This window comes from Pygocentrus nattereri, chromosome 6 (assembly GCF_015220715.1).
Source record: "Pygocentrus nattereri isolate fPygNat1 chromosome 6, fPygNat1.pri, whole genome shotgun sequence".
NCBI lineage: Eukaryota > Metazoa > Chordata > Actinopteri > Characiformes > Serrasalmidae > Pygocentrus > Pygocentrus nattereri.
Genome location: NC_051216.1, coordinates 7599774 through 7619152, shown reverse-complemented (window position 1 = coordinate 7619152; position 19379 = coordinate 7599774). Strand labels below are relative to the sequence as shown.

The 19379-nt window shown below is 40.6% G+C and overlaps 1 long non-coding RNA gene across 1 annotated transcript in view; it reads left to right on the top strand.

Moving 5' to 3' along the window:
* LOC119263623 overlaps positions 1–19379 on the top strand; it is a 54949-nt gene that overhangs the window by 6484 nt on the left and 29086 nt on the right. Inside the window, exon 2 of the long non-coding RNA XR_005130395.1 lies at positions 6614–6796. This is a non-coding gene — a long non-coding RNA (uncharacterized LOC119263623). The remainder of the gene's footprint in view (positions 1–6613; positions 6797–19379) is intronic.

The following is a 19379-nucleotide window of genomic DNA, read 5'->3' as shown; positions in this document are numbered from 1 at the left end:
GATGAGCTGTCGTCTCTGACTTTACATCTACAAGGTGGACAGACGAGGTAGGAGTGTCTAATAGAGTGGACAGTGAGTGGACACTGTTTAAAATCTCCAGCATACTGCTGTGTGTGATCCACTCGCACCAGCGCAACACACACACACCACCACCACATCAGTGCTGAGAATGATCCACCACCCAAATAGTACCTGCTCTGTGAGGGTCCATGGGGGTCCTGACCACTGAAGAACAGGGTAGCAGAGTATCAGAGAAACAGATGGACTACAGTCTGTAACTGTAGAACTACAGAGTGCAGCTATACAGTAAGAGGAGCTGATAAAGTGGACAGTGAGTGCAGAAACAAGGAGGTGGTCATGATGTTATGCCTGATCGGTGTACACCCCCCATGTTAAAAGCCCACAGGGATTAAGATTTTGATTGTCTTAACAGCAAATCATTAAACAAATAGATGTAGAAAGTTCACGTGGGATATTTATACCTTTAACTTCTTTTAGTGTTGAAGTCTGAAGATTTCCTTATACAGACAGAAGAGTCCATATGGCTCCACCCTGTATTGGTGGCTTCAAACAGCTGGAAAACATTCCCAAACTAGTTTGTGTTTAATGTGAGACCAAATATTCTCTATAGGGCTTAAATCTGAACTCTGAACCAGCCCAAAACCATCAGTTAAAACATGTTCTTCAGGGCTTGGCCCATCTTTTTCACAGAAGCGTAGACATTATTGAGTTACTGGGTGACAGTGTAAGGGTGAGGTGGTTAATTATAACTCCAGGAGTAAGACAGGTTGAGAAACCCAATGGTTTTCGGTGGCGGGTACAGACCGGATGCTCCAGTACTGTTTGCCAGATGGCAGCAATCCAGACTGCAGTGTGTGGGGTCCCTGATGGTAGTGCGTACCCTCCCTGCTCATGTAACCCAGCGGTAACCCGGTGACGGCCTGGGCTGATTGCAGCTCCATCTGGAGGGCTTTACAGTCTGATACGGCGCAGCTGCTATACCAGACTGTGAAGCTGCCGGTGAAAGTGCTTTCAGTATAAGAGGCGACTGCTCTTCTGGCTGCGCTTTAGCTATAAGATCAAGAGCCAAGAAGATTTTACTGTCATCTCTGAAGAATTTAAAGGCTCTAAAAGCTTCATCATAGTAAGTTATTAACTGACATCACAACGAATAACGAATCCCCGATGTCTGAAATCCGTCTGTTTTCAGAGTTTCCACGATTTTACCATCATCAACATTCCATAACACCCAGAAGACTCGTGTAGGTTCACTGGTGGTTCTGGAGAGTAAATGAAATGTCATGTTTGTGTTGTCGTCATGGCGACCCCTGGTTGCCATCACCACCACTGTAAAGACATCTGATTTTCTACAATCAACCCTTTCACACCAAACCACTCTGAATCACTCTGTTAACGTCTCAAACATTAAAGACACTAGAAATTTTGGGGGGAAAACGTACGGAAGTCCCCCTTAAGGTGTTTGCGTGTCATTTTAATGGATATTCAAATGTTTACGTACGCAGATTTTTGCCAATCTGATTGAATACAGTCTGATTACAGATTAAGACCGAGCTGTTTATATCACACTCTACTCAACAGTCTGATGGGAAACCTCAGTTTACATGCTCACTGCAAGTAATCTAATCCAAAATTATGCACATGCGTGGAGAACCACTTAGCGCAGATGTTACCATAACAACCAGCATGACGTGTGTCAAGAGTCAAGTCAGAGTGAGCAGTGTGTTTACGTGAGTTTTCAGCTTGTGCGCTTGTGGTTTTAGCACAGCCGGTTTATGAGGAGCCTGGCCACTTCCTATTTTCCCTGTTATATCAAAAACAGGACTGCTAAACAGCAGAGGGCGCCGGTGAGGGAGTCCTCAATGAACGGAGCTCAACGGCTAAAAACAAAAAGGTAAAACAGTTTCTAGTTCAAGCAGAAGGATGGATTTCACTAAAAAAACAAAGAAACGTATCTATGTTTCGTTTTTGGGCAGCAGGATGCTGGCATTCCTGCTACTGAGTGCTGATTGGTTGGCGAGCGTAGCAGCTCGTTGGCTGAATGTGCATGAGGCGCCGTTTTAAACTCCTATAGTTTAAAAGCTCTTAGAAATATAACTGTGGTGTTAATGTGTTTTATGCTGTTCTGTGTTCAGGGTATGATTGCATTCTTTTACATAAAAAAATGTTTAAGCATTTATAAACTATAATTTTACTCAAATGCTCCACATCAATCATTTTGGACTCACTCAGGAGCGCCCTCTAGTGTCTGAGAAAGCTGGAAGACACTACAGAGTGGGAATTCTCTTCTCTACAACTTCTCTGGTTTAAGCTCCTTTAAAATGATGTCAGACTCAGGAAAACATCCTTCACTTGTCCTTATTAAAGAAGGCTGAGAGGAAGACGTCGTGTCCTGAGACACATAAGCTGGACGTCCGTCCCACCGCCGTCTTTTAAAGATCAGAGCATGAACTTCGTCTCCTCTGCAGACCAGTTTCTGCTCCGACATGTTGAACGGTATAAACTCTCACTGTGACGCGACGCACATGCAGAACGGACTTAAACTTTCCGATAGGGAATGTAATCGGATACGGGCGTTTACACGGATATTATTCTTCTATTTAACAGATTATTTACAGGATTACCCACCTCCAGTAGCCTCAATCAGACTAGTCTTTTCCTAATGAGGTGTTTACATGGACGTATTCTATTCCGATTGAGCTATTAGCTGATTATTAGGATGCATGTAGACGTGACTATTGTTGTTATGCTGGAATATACTAGAATAAGAGCCGTTCAGACGAGCTTTTTAATGCTGGACAATCCTTAATCTGTATGTTCCATTTGTACTATTTGCTTTATTCATTACCATTAAGTTCTGTGTTTATTTAAGTCAGCTGTAAATCTATTGGTTTGCACTTTGACGACAAGAAACAATCAGACTAAAAAAAATAAAAGTTTCACACCCACTATATTTTAGATATTTGGATGTTTATCTTGCACTTTTGCACACCTCACTATCACTTGTTCAATATGAGGCCAAAAGAAATGAGTAAAAAAAAAAAACCCACGTAAACAGATCATTTAATAAGTACAATAAATCTACCAGTGAAAGCGACCCCCTTCCATGAGACCCCTCAGCCCCCACATGCTCTTCATGAGTCATCAACAGCTCAGGCTCATTAAGCAATAAACACGCTAGACATTTCTGAAATATATATATTATTACACATAATGAGATGACAAATAACACATTTACATATTTGGTTCTTTTAACAACTGCAGAGATTTCAAAGATGCTGCTTGATTGCAGCCCATTGCAGCTAATGAAACCCCTGAACCCCTCAATGCATGAATTATTAACATGCATATGATACTTTTTAATGATTTTTGTTTTTTTTGTACACAGATTAATAGAAAAATTATAAACAAAAACTGTAATGTAAAAATCCTTTGAGATGTGTTGCCATACAGCAAGAGGGAGTGCTTTTACATGCACTCAGTAATCCGATCATAATTGGATTTATGCAGTTATCTGATTCGTCAAATGGTCATGTAAACATGATTTCTTTGATCAGAGTAAGTTCTAGAAATCTGATTAAAAAAGGGCTGGACTTTGAACTACATGTGTAACAAAGTGAAGGATTTAAATATTGTTCTTCTTCTAGAGGATGTATGTTCATACACTGTGTTTCCAGAAGTATTCACTCACCCATCCAATTCATTGAATTCAGGTGTTCCAATCACGAAGTGGTCGGCCACGTAAAATGACAGAGCGGGGTCAGCGGATGCTGAGGGGCATAGTGCGCAGAGGTCACCGACTTTCTGCAGAGTCAATCACTACAGACCTCCAAACTTCATGTGGCCTTCAGATCAGCTCGAGATGGCAATCCGATGGACGAGTCTGGGTTTGGCGGTTGCCAGGAGACGGTACTTGTCTGACTGCATTGTGCCGAGTGTAAAGTTTGGTGGAGGGGGGATCATGGTGTGGGGTTGTTTTTCAGGAGTTGAGCTCGGCCCCTTAGTTCCAGTGAAAGGAACTCTTAAAGCTTCAGCACCAAGAGATTTTGGACAATTTCACGCTCCCAACTTTGTGGGAACAGTTTGGGGACGGCCCCTTCCTGTTCCAACATGACTGCACACCAGTGCACAAAGCAGGTCCATAAAGACATGGATGAGCCAGTTTGGTGTGGAAGAACTTGACTGGCCTGCACAGAGTCCTGACCTCAACCTGATAGAACACCTTTGGGATGAATTAGAGCGGAGACTGCGAGCCAGGCCTTCTCGTCCAGCATCAGTGTCTGACCTCACAAATGCGCTTCTGGAAGAACGGTCAGAAATTCCTAACCTAACCCTTGTGGAAAGCCTTCCCAGAAGAGCTGAAGCTGTTATAGCTGCAAAGGGTGGGCCAACATCATATTAAACCCTGTGGATTAAGAATGGGATGTCACTCAAGTTCATATGCGTGTGAAGGCAGACGAGTGAATACTTTTGGCAATATTGATTATGTTTAGGTAAAAAAAAAAAAAAAAGCAGGACGTCTTTGAGGAAGAACATTCCTGGAGACTCTTACAGGATGTAGGTGGTGCTTCAGTGGTTTCCTGCTCTTCTGGTCTTTCTTCAGATTTTTACAGGCCTCTTTATCTTGCAGAGGTGTGAGGGTCAGGGGCTTTGGGTCTGTTTCTGCTGGGACTGAACTCTACCAGTGAGGAGCTTTAACAGCTTCACAGGTTTAACATTCCAGTCAAACATCAGAACATCTACAGCTCCAGACTTATCCAGGCTTGAAAGGGGAATTCCATGTCAAATTTTCAGTTTTAGAGAAACTTAGAGTCACTGGTGGGCAGTAACTGAGTAACTGAGTAAATGTAATGAGTTTCTGTACTTTAGTATTTTTGGTGTATCTGTACTGAAGTTTCTCCATTTCTGGGCGGCTTTTTCCTTTCACTCCACTACATTTCAGAGTCTAATATCCGACTTTTTCCTCCTACATTTTGAGAAATCTGTCGTTCCTTTTGGTTTCTGTGTGTATAAAAACGTAACATGTCAAAACGAAAGAAGCGCAAAGCCAGAGCACCAATCAGGGCCCAGCGGTCACTTTGTTTAGAGCTGGTTTTGACCTGTTGGTCATACCGACCCAGTGCAGCACGCGGTTCAACGTCAGCGCAGCAGCGTAAAACTTTGGGAGAGTCTGTTCAACATAAATGATGAACTAACCTAACTTTGTGTAAATAGAGCACAATATAGAAATATGTCCACATATGCAGTCGAGACTGACGCGGCTTTTTTCTGAATTTCTACAAACACCATTTCATTTTATAGTAAATGAGTTTGGGCTGGTTTATGTTTATGAACAGACGCCTACAGATCAACATAGTAAAGGAGCTCATCTGTGATCCTGAGTTTAAAGCCAGTTTTTATTCAACTTAAACTTGGAACTAAGTTGTAAATAAATCTGAAACTGAAACTTTGCTTGTGTGTAAAAAGTGATTTCAGAGCCACTCGGTTCTCCCTGATGGAAACTGTTTACCTTCAGTGTTTTGTGCTTCTGATCATTTTAATAGACGTCAGCGTCACTAATTAATGACGTTCTATTAAAAGACTGGTTTACCAAGAGAGACGTTGGAGGACTTTCACCTGAAATGAGTTCATGAAGCCAGTCTGGTTATAAAAATGATAACAGGACATCAGAGCCAGAATTACTCTTTTAGTACTTTTACTTTATACTTAAGTACATTTGAAGGTAAATACTTTAGTACTTTTACTCCAGTGGAGGTCTAAAGGGAGGAACTTCTACTTTTACTGCAGTGAGTAAGTACATGGTTTGTGTACTTCATCCACCACTGGTGGTGGTGATAGCAACCAGACGTCCACCTCTAAAAGCTCCCCCACAGGATGTTACTACATGAAATGGTTATGAATTTACTGCCTGATGTTTGATACATTTTTACTGTAGTTTTGAGAAGATTTTGGCCTGAAATGAAATGTTTAAATCTCCTCATTGCAGAGGGGAGCATGCAGGCAAAATAATCCCCCCAAAAATATATTTTTTAGATTTATCACTCTTTTACCATCATCAGTATTCCATGTAAAACTCAGAAGACTCAGTAGGTTCCCTGGTGGTTCTGGATAGTAAATAAAATGTCTCTATCTGTGTTGTAGTCATGGTGATGCCTGGTTCCCATCACCACCACTGTAAAGACACCTGAATCATTTCTCACCAAACCGCTCTGAATGACTCTGTTTACATCTCAAACACTGGATTATGCAGAAACAATGAATTTATTTCGTTTATCTTTCAAACAAAAACTGGTGTTATTCTCTGAGGCTCTACCGTTAATTAAGATTTGGATGGGGAAAAAAAAATTACTCTGAGAAAAATAAACAATATTAGCTCTGTATATGAAATCAGAGCTCCAGGCGGTGAGCGATTGAAGGGGAAGGTCAACGACTTTTTTAAAGTCACTGAATAATTTTAATTATAAATACTGGACCATTCAAGCGGCATTTGAGTCAAAACAAAAGGAGGTCATCTTCAGTGACTCTGATCTGATCAACTGTAAGTTAAAGTCACAACACTTCTGCTGCGCTTCTCTTGACTGTGGGTCATTTACAGTGTGTGGTCTGAGGACACAGAGGAAAACGAGGAATAATTCACGCCAAAAATGTGTGGGGAAAACGAGAAGGACACAAAACACCTGCGTCTTCTGCTCGGTGACCTTCACGAATGACCCCTGCGTGAAAATCAGCTGTAAACGCTCGTGTGAAGATGAGGAGGGATTCATTTATACGTCGGAATGTAAGTTGATCTTGTGCATGACTGGCTCATTTCGCATTGCCCTGCATGCGAAGGACTTCCAGTCTTGATGTAATCATTACATCACTCGGAAAATTCCTCTCCAGAGAGGAGCAGAAGTGAGTGAGTGACTCTCGCCCTCACGTTCCTGAAACAACACTGCCACCTGCTGGTCCTCAGATAAAACGTGTGGCCCAGACTGGGGTGGATCCCTGTTCTTTAAATAAAACAGGGTCATCACTCGCGCCTGATTGACATCCTATTGATTGAAAGCACTTGAGTCTAATTTTACCTTCAAATTATCTGCTAATCCTAAAGGTTCACATATGTTTGCCCCTCACAGATCTGTAAGATCAGATCATTTTCCTCAATAAATAAATGACCAAATCTAATGTTTTGGTCTCATTTCGTTTCATTTGGTTCTATTTATCTACTATTAGGACGTAAATCTGATGAAGTTTTATGTCAAATTTATGCAGAAACTATACACACACACACATAAATACACTGCTCAAAAAAATAATGGGAACACTTAAACAACACAATATAACTCCAAGTAAATCAAACTTCTGTGAAATCAAACTGTCCACTTAGGAAGCAACACTGACAATCAGTTTCACAGCTGTTGTGCAAATGGAACAGACAACAGGTGGAAATTACTGGCAATTAGCAAGACACACTCAATAAAGGAGTGGTTCTGCAGGTGGGACCACAGACCACTTCTCAGTACCTTTCTGCTTTCTGGCTGATGTTTTGGTCACTTTTGAATGTTGGTGGTGTTTTCACACTCGTGGTAGCATGAGACGGACTCTACAACCCACACAAGTGGCTCAGGTAGTGCAGCTCATCCAGGATGGCACATCAATGCGAGCTGTGGCAAGAAGGTTTGCTGTGTCTGTCAGCGTAGTGTCCAGAGGCTGGAGGCGCTACCAGGAGACAGGCCAGTACACCAGGAGACGTGGAGGAGGCCGTAGGAGGGCAACAACCCAGCAGCAGGACCGCTACCTCCGCCTTTGTGCAAGGAGGAACAGGAGGAGCTGCCAGAGCCCTGCAAAATGACCTCCAGCAGTCCACAAATGTGCATGTGTCTGCACAAACGGTTAGAAACCGACTCCATGAGGATGGTATGAGGGCCCGACGTCCACAGATGGGGGTTGTTCTCACAGCCCAACACCGTGCAGGACGCTTGGCATTTGCCAGAGGACACCAGGATTGGCAAATTCGCCACTGGCGCCCTGTGATCTTCACAGATGAAAGCAGGTTCACACTGAGCACATGTGACAGATGTGACAGAGTCTGGAGACGCCGTGGAGAGCGATCTGCTGCCTGCAACATCCTTCAGCATGACCGGTTTGGCAGTGGGTCAGTAATGGTTCTGGGTGGCATTTCTCTGGAGGGCCGCACAGCCCTCCATGTGCTCGCCAGAGGTAGCCTGACTGCCATTAGGTACCGAGATGAGATCCTCAGACCTCTTGTGAGACCATATGCTGGTGCAGTTGGCCCTGGGTTCCTCCTAATGCAGGACAGTGCTCGACCTCATGTGGCTGGAGTGTGTCAGCAGTTCCTGCAAGATGAAGGCATTGAAGCTATGGACCGGCCCGCCCGTTCCCCAGACCTGAATCCGATTGAGCACATCTGGGACATCATGTCTCGCTCCATCCACCAACGCCACGTTGCACCACAGACTGTCCAGGAGTTGGCGGATGCTTTAGTCCAGGTCTGGGAGGAGATCCCTCAGGAGACCATCCGCCACCTCATCAGGAGCTGCCCAGGCGCTGTAGGGAGGTCATACAGGCACGTGGAGGCCACACACAATACTGAGCCTCATTTTGACTTGTTTTAAGGACATCACATCAAAGTTGGATCAGCCTGTCGTGTGTTTTTCCACTTTAATTTTGTGTGTGACTCCAAATCCAGGCCTCCACTGGTTAATAAATTAGATTTCCATTGATGATTTTTGTGATTTTGTTGTCAGCACATTCAACTTTGTACAGAACAAAGTATTCAATGAGAATATTTCATTCATTCAGATCTAGGATGTGTTTTGAGCAGTGTGTGTGTGTGTATATATATATATATATATATATATATATATATATATATATATATATATATATATATATACACACAGTAGTGTGCGAAAAACTCAGCAGTGGGTTTTTCACAATATGTGTTAGAATAAAGTCATATTCATAATTCAAATAAACATTAAAACAATAAAAAGTACATCATGACCTCAGTTTACTGAAGCACTAATTGGTCAAACCAGGAGCTGCTTTTTAACTACATATAATTCTGGGCTTCCTAATATATATATATATATACATCATCATTATTAATTAATATTCTATAAATTTTGTTTATTCAAATATTAACACTTTTCTCAGCAAGTAAACACAAACTACACAAATAAATAGATTTTGAAAATGTGTCTTGGGTGCCTAAAACTTTCGCACAGTACTGTATATATATATATATATATATATATATATATATATAATATATATATATATATATATATATATATATATACTTGTATACATATTTCTGTGTGTAAATATCTTCCATATCTATTAAATATATGAAAGTATCTACATGTAATAATAAGTCTCGTATGTCTTTTATACACATAGGTTTTTATATAGGTAACACTTTATTTTGATGGTCCACTGTACATATTTTATAAATGCTTAGTCCACCTTTATGTAACATTCAACTAAATATCTGTTAACTGCAGCTGAACTAGAAGTTGAATGCAAAAGGTTCTATGGAATCTAAACCTAAGCCTAACCTTAACTTCAACACAGAACCTAAACCTGCTCCTAAACCTAACTTTAAATATTTAGTTAAAATATCTGTAGCTCATCTATGTGGGACCATCAAAATAAAGTGTGACCCTGTAGTCCAACCCTATGACGATGACCAAAGATCTGAACACTAAACTGCTGTTTAAATCTTAAATCACCAACAGCAGGCGATATTTTGGTGATCCAGAGGCTTGATGTGGATTCGGACCGAAAGGGTGTCCAATCTCAATTATCAAGGCTTCACCTTCACTCTTACACAGAACAGTGATGTCAGGCATCAGGTGTGGATAAACTTCTCTTGGTCTTTCATAACAAACCCACTCAGCCTCGACTGTGGAACATCTATAGATTGGTCTTTTGTGAGTGTGTGGGATTGTTCTGACAGCCAGTTTGACAGCGAGGTCAAGATGTATAAATACTTTTGAAGGACTAACATCTGTTCAGAATGAGTGAACTGACTACTAATGCATGCAGTGTTTAACTGCACAGTACAAGACCTGCAGTCTTAGCTTTATAATAAAAAGCTGATGGCATCATTAATAAACAGAACGTTATTAAAAATTATCAGTAGTTAGTTTTCTGGTTTCTTTTCACTTTCAGTCCCATCCAATCCAGTGTCCGGAAACAACAGTGTAAAATATTTAAAAATAATTATACAGTGCTGTAAAGTTTAAAGTCCAAAAAGTGTGCACCCATGTTGACTCAACATTCAAGACTCAAGACTCGTGAGATTTTTAAATAAAACATTAAATGAGGGCTGCCTTGTTCTGCAGATACTCAAGACTTGGCTCAGACCCCAGTGAGTCACACCTTGAATCAAGACTCAGTTGAGCTCATACCTCAATGACTCACAATTTGACTTGGACTTGCACCCCAGAGGCGATTCCACTTGGATTCCACTCAGATTTAAACCCCAGAAACTACAGACTCAACTTGGACTTACACTTAGAGACTCGAGACTTGACTCAGACTCACACACTAGACACTTGAGACTCAACTCAGACTCAGACTCAGAACCTTAGTGACTTGCAACCTGACTCAGAGTCACACCCCAGGGATCAGAGACTCCACTTGAGAGTTGACTTGCACTCAAACTCAGATATCAGAGACTCCAGACCTGATTCGGACTTGAACCCCAGTGGCACCTCACATGACTAGGACTTTCACCTCAAAAAAACTGAAGACTCAGTTTGGATCCAAACCCCTTAAGACTTCACTCATACTTGCATGGTAGAGACTCAGGATTTGACTTGGACTCGAACACCAGAAACTTGAGATTTAACTTGGACTTTCATGGCAGAGAATCAAGACTTGACTTGGACTAAAACCCCAGAGTCTCCAGATATAACTTAAACTCGCACCCCAGACACTTAAGACATCAACTGCAAATAGGTGTACTTTGCAGTCTGAGATGGAGGTTGGAATATCATTAATGTATGTACTTAATAAAAACGGGCCTAATATTGAGCCTTGTGGGACACCTTTCATGGTTTTATGATGAACGGTCCAATAGAAATGCTCCATTCCATTACTTTGAATAAAATCTTGCTACATTGACTTCAATGGCGTTTTTAGGTCCTGAAAAGTTACAAAGTTTTATTTAGGCTGCAAGAAGATACAGGTTTACTTCATGGAATATGAACACATACGGCATAGAGCCCACAGGACATGTTATTTATATGAGAGAACAGTTTATTCTTAAAAACTTATGTAGATGTTTCATCTCTTGTATTTCTGTTCGGGTGAGTACCTGAGATGATGTTCACATACCTGCTGCAGGCTGTTCAGAGTAAACACCCACAGGATGTGCAGAAGTGCTTCTGCAGCACCGCCAGCACGATGCAGGGATTTAAAAATAGACGAGGTCCGATCCTCTCAGAGCACAATATCTCCCAGTCAAATCCTAGAAAGGGTCAATCATTTTCTTCAGGGGTCAGAGGGATTATGAATAAACACACCTCTGCTCTTTTTATCTGTTTTCTTTATTAGGTCTAACAGGTATTTATCAGATTGATTAGTTTTATGGGGTTAATAGGTTGTATCTGACCCTCAGTACAAACCATTCTTACAGTCATGGTACAACTTTAAAGAGACACGCTGCACATTTTAGTGTTTTCCGGCTTAACTGCAGTGCAAGTGAAACCACTGAGAGCCACTGCGTTCCTCAGGCTTACGGTAGTGACCAATCAAGACAAGTCAGAGACCACGCTTCACTTTTAACTTCCAGTCCAGTAATTCATTTTTTTAGCTTGAAAAAAATTTTAAAGATGCCTCTAAAACTGAGTGTCACATTTTCCCACACCTCCAAAGTTCAGTCTGAGAAGCTGGACTGTGGGGCGGTCAGTCCATTGTTCAGCTTCTTTGTTGGATGTGTCCGTCTTCTTTTCTCAGTGAGGTTCTTCTTGATCAGCTACACGTCCTTTCAGACCCACAGCACTGAGTGGTCTTCTCACAGTGGAAGGATGGACAGAAACACCTGTGGATGTTTTCAGATCTGAAGCAGCTTGATGTTCTCCTCTCTCTCAGAGATGGAAGCTTTAAGCGCTGTTTATCTGATGGGGGCAGTTTTGGTGTCTACCAGGTCTTCCAGGTGGTTGTTAGGAGCTTTTAATCATTTTTGAACTCCAGTTTTGGAAACTCCTGCTTTTTAATTATTTGATTTTCTCCTTGTATCTAATCTCCTTAGAAATGTCGCCTGAAAAAGAGAAAACCTCGGCTTAATGGCTGTTTTGACTGAAAATCTAATAAACAAAGGGTGGTCTATGACATTTGCACAGGACTATAAGAGTCAATAGTTCCAACTCTGAGACTGTAGCCTTTCACTGCCATTCACTTGTTTACTTGTTATTGCTTTTGTTAGTCGACCATTGTTTTATTTAATGGCCTCCTGAAAGCACTGACCAGTGTCAGTGTCATCCACCAAGGTCAGCTTCACTGACATCACTGGACATCACTGTCACAGTGTAAATGATACTTCAGATTAAACGGACCTCACTTATAAGTTTCACCGGGGCAGTTTACCAGTAGCTGTGTAGTTTATCAGTAGTGTGGAGGTTATCAGTGACTGTTTAGTTTGCTAGTAGTGATTTAGTTCATTAGTGGTGCTGTAGTTTACCTGTAGCTGTGTAGTTTGTCAGTAGTGGTGTAGTTTATAAGTAGTGGCAAAGTTTATCAGTAGTGGTGCAGTTTATCAGTCACTGTGTAGTTTGGTTTGTTTGGTAGTTTGCAGTTCTGGTAGTTTGCCAGTAGCTGTGTAGTTTATTAGTAGTGGTTTAGTTTATCGGCAGCTGTGTAGTTTATTAGTAGTGGTGTAGTTTACCAGTAGCTGTGTAGTTTATTAAAAGTGGTGTAGTTTATCACTAGCCGTGTAGTTTATTAGTGGTGGTGAAGTTTATTAATAGTGGTGTAGTTTATTGGCAGTTGTGTAGTTTATTGGCAGCTGTGTAGTTTATTAATAGTGGTGTAGTTTATCACTAGCTGTGAAGTTTATTAGTAGTTGAGTAGATTATCAGTAACTGTGTAGTTTATTAGTAGTGGTGTGGTTTATCGGTGGCCCTGTAGTTTATTAGTATTTTTGCAGTTTATTAGTATCTGTGTGGTTTAATGGAAGTAGTGTAGTTTATTAGTGGTGGTGCTGTATAACAGTTGCTGTGTAGTTTATGAGTAGTGGTTTAGTTGATCTGTAGCCATGTAGGTGTTTACTGGTTAATGTGCAAGCATGTAGTGTATCATTAGTTGTGTAGTTTATCAGCAATGGTGTAGTTTATTATTAGTTATGTGGTTAGTAGTAGATATGTGGTTTATTGTTAGAAGTGTAGTTTATTAGTAGTGGTGTAGTTTATCAGTCACTGTGTAGTTTACCAGTGGCTGTGTAGTTTATCAGTAGTGGTGTATTTAATCAGTAGCGGTGTAGTTTATCAGTCACTGTGTAGTTTATCAGTCACTGTGTAGTTCACAAGTTGCTGTGTGTTTACACAGTTGATCAGTATTTGTGTGGTTTATATTTACCTGTGCAGTCAGCAGAGTGACATATACATCAGGAAATCCAGTCAGTAAACAGCAAAACAGAGTCATAAACAATATGATTGTTGGGTTTTTATTGCAGGAGATGTTTCTGTGATGCTCTCAGAGCCCTAAAGCAGAAGCGATTTGTACATAAGTGTTGGTTTTCTGAAAGAGCGCTGTCTCTCCTCCACGCTGAGCCGAGAGAGAGAGAGCAGAACACGCCACGGCATTCATAATGCATAACTCCACTATCAGCTGACCTGCTGAAGCACTCGAGTGATCACAGCTCAGTCAGAGAGAGAGAGAGAGAGAGAGAGAGAGGGAGAGTTGGCAGGAGATCAGATGGCATATTCACAGGTAGCTCTATTCTGTCATTTGCATTAACAAACAAAAAAGGGAGATGTGGCAATTTTCCAACCTCAATAGCCTTTCATTGAATAAACTAAATTTACGGTTGACTGTATCGGGGGTCCGCAGCTGAGCTGAATATAAACACTCACAGAGTTAAAATTCCCTGCCTTTCGTCTGCGGTCCGCTGCTTCTCACTGTTTCACTCTAAATAAGCAGTGAAGACAATAACTGGCCGTTAGTGCAGGAGCCGAATGGCGCTATGCTGGACGGCAATCATTTAATATCCAAATTAACAGAGAAAAGCAGCCTATTTAACATTATCTTAATGTTTATTGTTTAACAGCTGTTAGTAAAAAGCCATACATAAAAGACAAGTGAATAAAAAAAAAATACAAAGAAGCACAGCGGTATTTGATCTGAGGGAAATCCCACAGTGAGGGTTTTATCAAAGGACCCCTGTGAGGCGCTGAAGAGTGTGTTTAGAATGATCGATTCTGCTGCTTCCTTCACAACATTCGCCCCACAGCAACTCCAGCTTTCTGTTTCAGTTAGGAGACACACAAACAGATATTTCGTATACAACACTGGGAGATTATAATGGAGAAATATTACATTAACATTGACAGTTTATGGGTTCATGTGTTGTGCAGCACATCAGTAGTTTTATTTCGCTGTAGTATATAATAGCTTAGGGTTGTACATTTGACAAATGTATCAGTGTAGTTTGTCAGCAGTTTTGAGGCATTGCATGTTTAAGGTGGTAGTGATTTCAGGCTCCTGCAGGTGGCGGTGCACAATGATGATTGGGCTATAAGTACCTGTAGGGGGTGGGACAGGATTCATAGATTGAGAAAAGGTGGTATGATGCAGTGAATATCTCAATTGATGTGTGGAAAATGGGTCACAAAGCAGATGGTTGGCTCAAATTGCACTCGGGCGTGCCAAAGGCCTCAGCGAGAAGGAAGTAGCTGAATTTTCAGGTGTACTGAAGTGTACGGTAATACAGCTCGACCAGCAGCGGCAAAAATCCCAGCCTACAGGAAATTCTCCTCAGAACTGTGGCTGAAAGATGAAACTGATGGACAGGGACCACCGGCGTGTTTCACGACTTGTGAATAAAAATGCCTTCGCTTCCAGGCAAGAATTGCTTCTAGATGTCAGTGCAGGTTCTTCACAACCAATTTCTGAAAGAACTCTCCACAGGGACCTGCATACCATGACCATACGGAGCAGAGCAGCACGCAAGAGGACTTTGCTAACCTCTGCTCAAGTTGCCTGGTTACTGTGGGCAAAGAGACCCAAAAACTGGACTGTTCATGACTAGAAATGTGTTATCAGATGAAATGAATCTCATTTCTGCCTGTATATGGTTGTGTAGTTTATCAGTAGTTGTGTAGTTTCAGTACCTGAAGTTACGTAGGTTTCCAGTAGCTCAATGTTTATGAAGTTGTGTTGTTTTTCAGTAGATATGACTGTATAGCTTATGGCCCATTGTGCAATTTGTCAGTAGTTATGTGGTTATGTAGTTTATCAGTAATTGCATGGTTGTGTAGTTTAGTAGTGTTATATGGTGGTGTAGTATGTCAGTTGTTGTGTAGTTTGTTAATAGTTACATTGTCATATACCTTAGCAGTGATTGTGCAGTTTGTCAGTAGTTATATGCTTATGTAGTTTATCAGTAATTGTAAGGTTGTGTAGTTTAGTAAGAGTTATATGATTGTGTAGTTTGTCAGTAGTCATATGGTTGTATAGTTTATCCGTAATTGTAAGGTTGTGTATTTTGGAAGGAGTTACATGACTGTGTAGTTTGTCAGTAATTCTGTGGTTATGTAGTTTATCAGTAAATGTAAGGTTGTGTAGTTTAATAGGAATATTTGATTGTGCAGTTTGCTAGTTGTGCAGTTTCTCAGTAGTTATGTGGTCATGTAGTTTCTCAGTAATTGCAAGGTGGTGTATTTTGGAAGGAGTTACATGACTGTGTAGTTTGTCAGTAGTTATGCGGTTATGTAGTTTATCATTAATTGTAAGGTTGCACATTTTAGTAGTAGTGTAGCCGTTTAATTTATCAGTAATTTGTGGTTATGTAACCCAAAATGTCATGTGTGGTATATGAGATTCATATAATGAACTTCCTCTGTGAGGAATGTACTGCGGTGTAACAGATAACTTACTTCTTACAACTTGGGCCTTTTTTGTTTTGCCAAGCGAAGCCTGGCTAGTTGATAAGACTGCAGTGAATCTTTGTTTGAGGCCTTGAGGTTAAAAGCTCAGCTCATCCTGAATCCAAACCAAATGTGAGATGACCCTGCTGGCCATACTTGAGTGTCCTTCCTTCTTGTTTATTACAAAAATATGTGGAAATTCATGTTGCAACCATGTGTAACCTGTGATTTGAAACCTGTTCGTTCTCAACTGACCAATGAAATGTACCATCACCCCATTCTGGGACTATGTAGCATCATGTAACTTTGGTCTCAGTGGAGATCTCTGGGTTGCTCACCAGGAGCTTCTCCCTGACCCTGGTCCTCAAATAAACATATTATTTTGGAGATTTAATTGGGACTCTGTAGCTTCACTGTTTTCTTGACTTTATTTGAAATTTCTACAACAGGATTATCAATAGTTGTGTAGTTGTGTGATTGCATGACTGACTATTACCAGAGAAGATGATCTGTATGTTGGAGAACAGACTTAAATCAATAACATATGTACATATTGTATAACCCAAATGTTCCTGTCCGCAATAACAGATGAAGCAATGGTAGCCTTTGCCAGGATGCAGTCTCGGGCTGCTGAACAGGCAAGCATACATCACACCCAGAGCAGCATAATGTAATTGGAGACAGAAGGAAAACATTTGTGTATCTGTATGTGTGTATCTGCCCACTCTGATGTCAGTGATTTGCCAGAAGACTAGAAACTGCATCTAATTCACCTGTTTGCTGAATTAAACCAAGTGCTCCTTCTGTATTCCACACAGAACGAGTGAGCATTTCATCACGTAAACGTCCCTCTAGATGATATAAATCAGAGTCAGTATCACTTAGAGCAGAGATCAGCAGCGCTGTGGGTGGAGAATGAGAATCTTCAGATCTTCAAGAAAACAGCCTGCTTACGTATTTTTGTTCATCTAGAAAGAAAGATAACTCAGAGTGGTTCTGAAAGTTACAAATGGCATAATTAATTCTTCATATGAATGTCACCACTGCACAGCTCTTATTATACGGCTTTTGATCCAGTAATGAAATCGAGTCTTCTTAGTTTTGGATTATCTGAAGATGCAATTCATAAAATTGAAGATTGTTGATCTGGTAGAACACAGTGTCTGCATGTTGAAGGTCTTGATGGAGGTAAAGGGGGGGTGTGCCTCAGGGATCAATTCTGGGGCTTCTTCTTTTCACAACATATTAATAATCTTCGTTTTAATGTACCGATTGCAAATTTTCATTATTTTAATTTGATTGCACAACGCAGATTTTACAGCCTAATGCATGTTTAAAATGCTGAGCAAACTAAAATGATGCCCACCCATCGGCACCTAACAGGGAAATGTGGTTGAATGTGTTTATATATCTTGGCATAGTAGACAATCCTTTGACAAATAAGGCTCATATTTTGCACATAGTAAAAACAAAAGCTAAAACTGGAATTTTATTTTAGGAAAAAGTTTTTGGAGGCAAAAAGAAACTTGTTTCTGCTACCTTTAAACCAGTGGTTGATTTTGGGGGTGTTCATTATATGCATGCACCTTCATATCACCAATACATTAGGCGCTGTTTATCATGGTGCCTTAAAATTCATTACCGTAGGTCTATTACTCACCACTGTATTCTTTCAAAAAGACTAGCTTTGCCCTCGTTGAATATATGTAAATGTATTCATTGATACACTCTCATTTAAAGTCTTAAAAGAGAATAAATACTTGGATTTTTACCTTTTTTATTTAGGTGGCTTTAATGAGGGAATAATGGCCTACACTCTTAACCTCTTAGGCTCGTGGCTATATTTTGGTTTTTCCATCTGACTTTACATGCCAAAATCGTAAGGCAAATTATTCAGTAACTGCATGAAATAAATGTAGATTTTTTATGTATTTTTGGTAAAAGTTCCCATCAAATTAGCAGAAAATGTGTTTTACGATTATAAACATATTGCTATATGCATACAATTTACTGCTGAGAGCCAAAAATCTTATAAAAATAATATACAGATCAGATCACTGAAGAGACGCCGTCTGTTTATAGTTTAGAGCCCAGATTTGGGGAAAAACGGCTCGACTTTCAGTAGAAAAACAAAGTTCAGCTTCTTTTATTATAAGGGTTTAAAATGACATCACCGTCTATCAGACTGGAGAGAAGAGCTACAGCCTCACACGACACCCAGCTTCCGAATGGAGCTTATGGAATATGAACGTTATGAAGAACATGACCAAGTGCGGTTTGGAACCACCGGTGGTCCCGAGGAGCTAAAAAGGTTTATGAACTGAATGAACAGCTGTATGAACTGAAATAGGAGAAGAAACTATTATATGTTGTTGATTTATAAATAAATAAATAAATAAATAAAAGAATAACTAAGTAACTAACCAACTAAATAACTAAAAAACAGTGGACGAAGTACACAAACCATGTACTTGAGTTAAAGTAGAGACCCCTAAGGTAAAATATCACTCCAGTAAAGTAGAAGTTCCTCCCTTTAGACCTCCACTTGAGTAAAAGTATAATAGACTCTCCCAGAATGTTACGCTGCTGCGCTGACGTTGAACCACGTGCTGCATTGGGTCGGTATGACCAACAGGTCAAAACCAGCTCTAAACAAAGTGACCGCTGGGCCCTGATTGGTGCTCTGGCTTTGCGCTTCTTTCGTTTTTGACATGTTACATTTTTATACACAGAAACCAAAAGGAACGACAGATTTCTCAAAATGTAGGAGGAAAACGTCGGATATTAGACTCTGAAATGTAGTGGAGTGAAAGTGAAAAAGTCGCCCAGAAATGGAGAAACTTCAGTACAGATACACCAAAAATACTAAAGTACAGAAACTAATTACATTTACTCAGTTACTGTCCACCACTGGTGAAACAGTTTTGGGACGTTTCTAGTGGTCAGTTCATCATGAAGTTTTCACACAGTGTAAAGGGCAGCTGCTGTTCTTGAATGACCGAGAACAAATCTTTTTTTTTGACAGTGATGATGTGCAGCTTCATCAGGAATTTACTACAGAAGGACTGCAGGAATCATAACACTGAATTCTCCAATAAATATTTAACTAGTCCAGGACACCCGTCAGCGTTTTATACGCTTTCATTGCGTTACGGCTCAGTCATGGTTTGACTTCAGTGCTGTTTTATGTGTTATGACAATTCACGATATTTTGTCTATTTGGGAACACATGGCTGTGTGTGCTGGTACCCCCAGTGCACT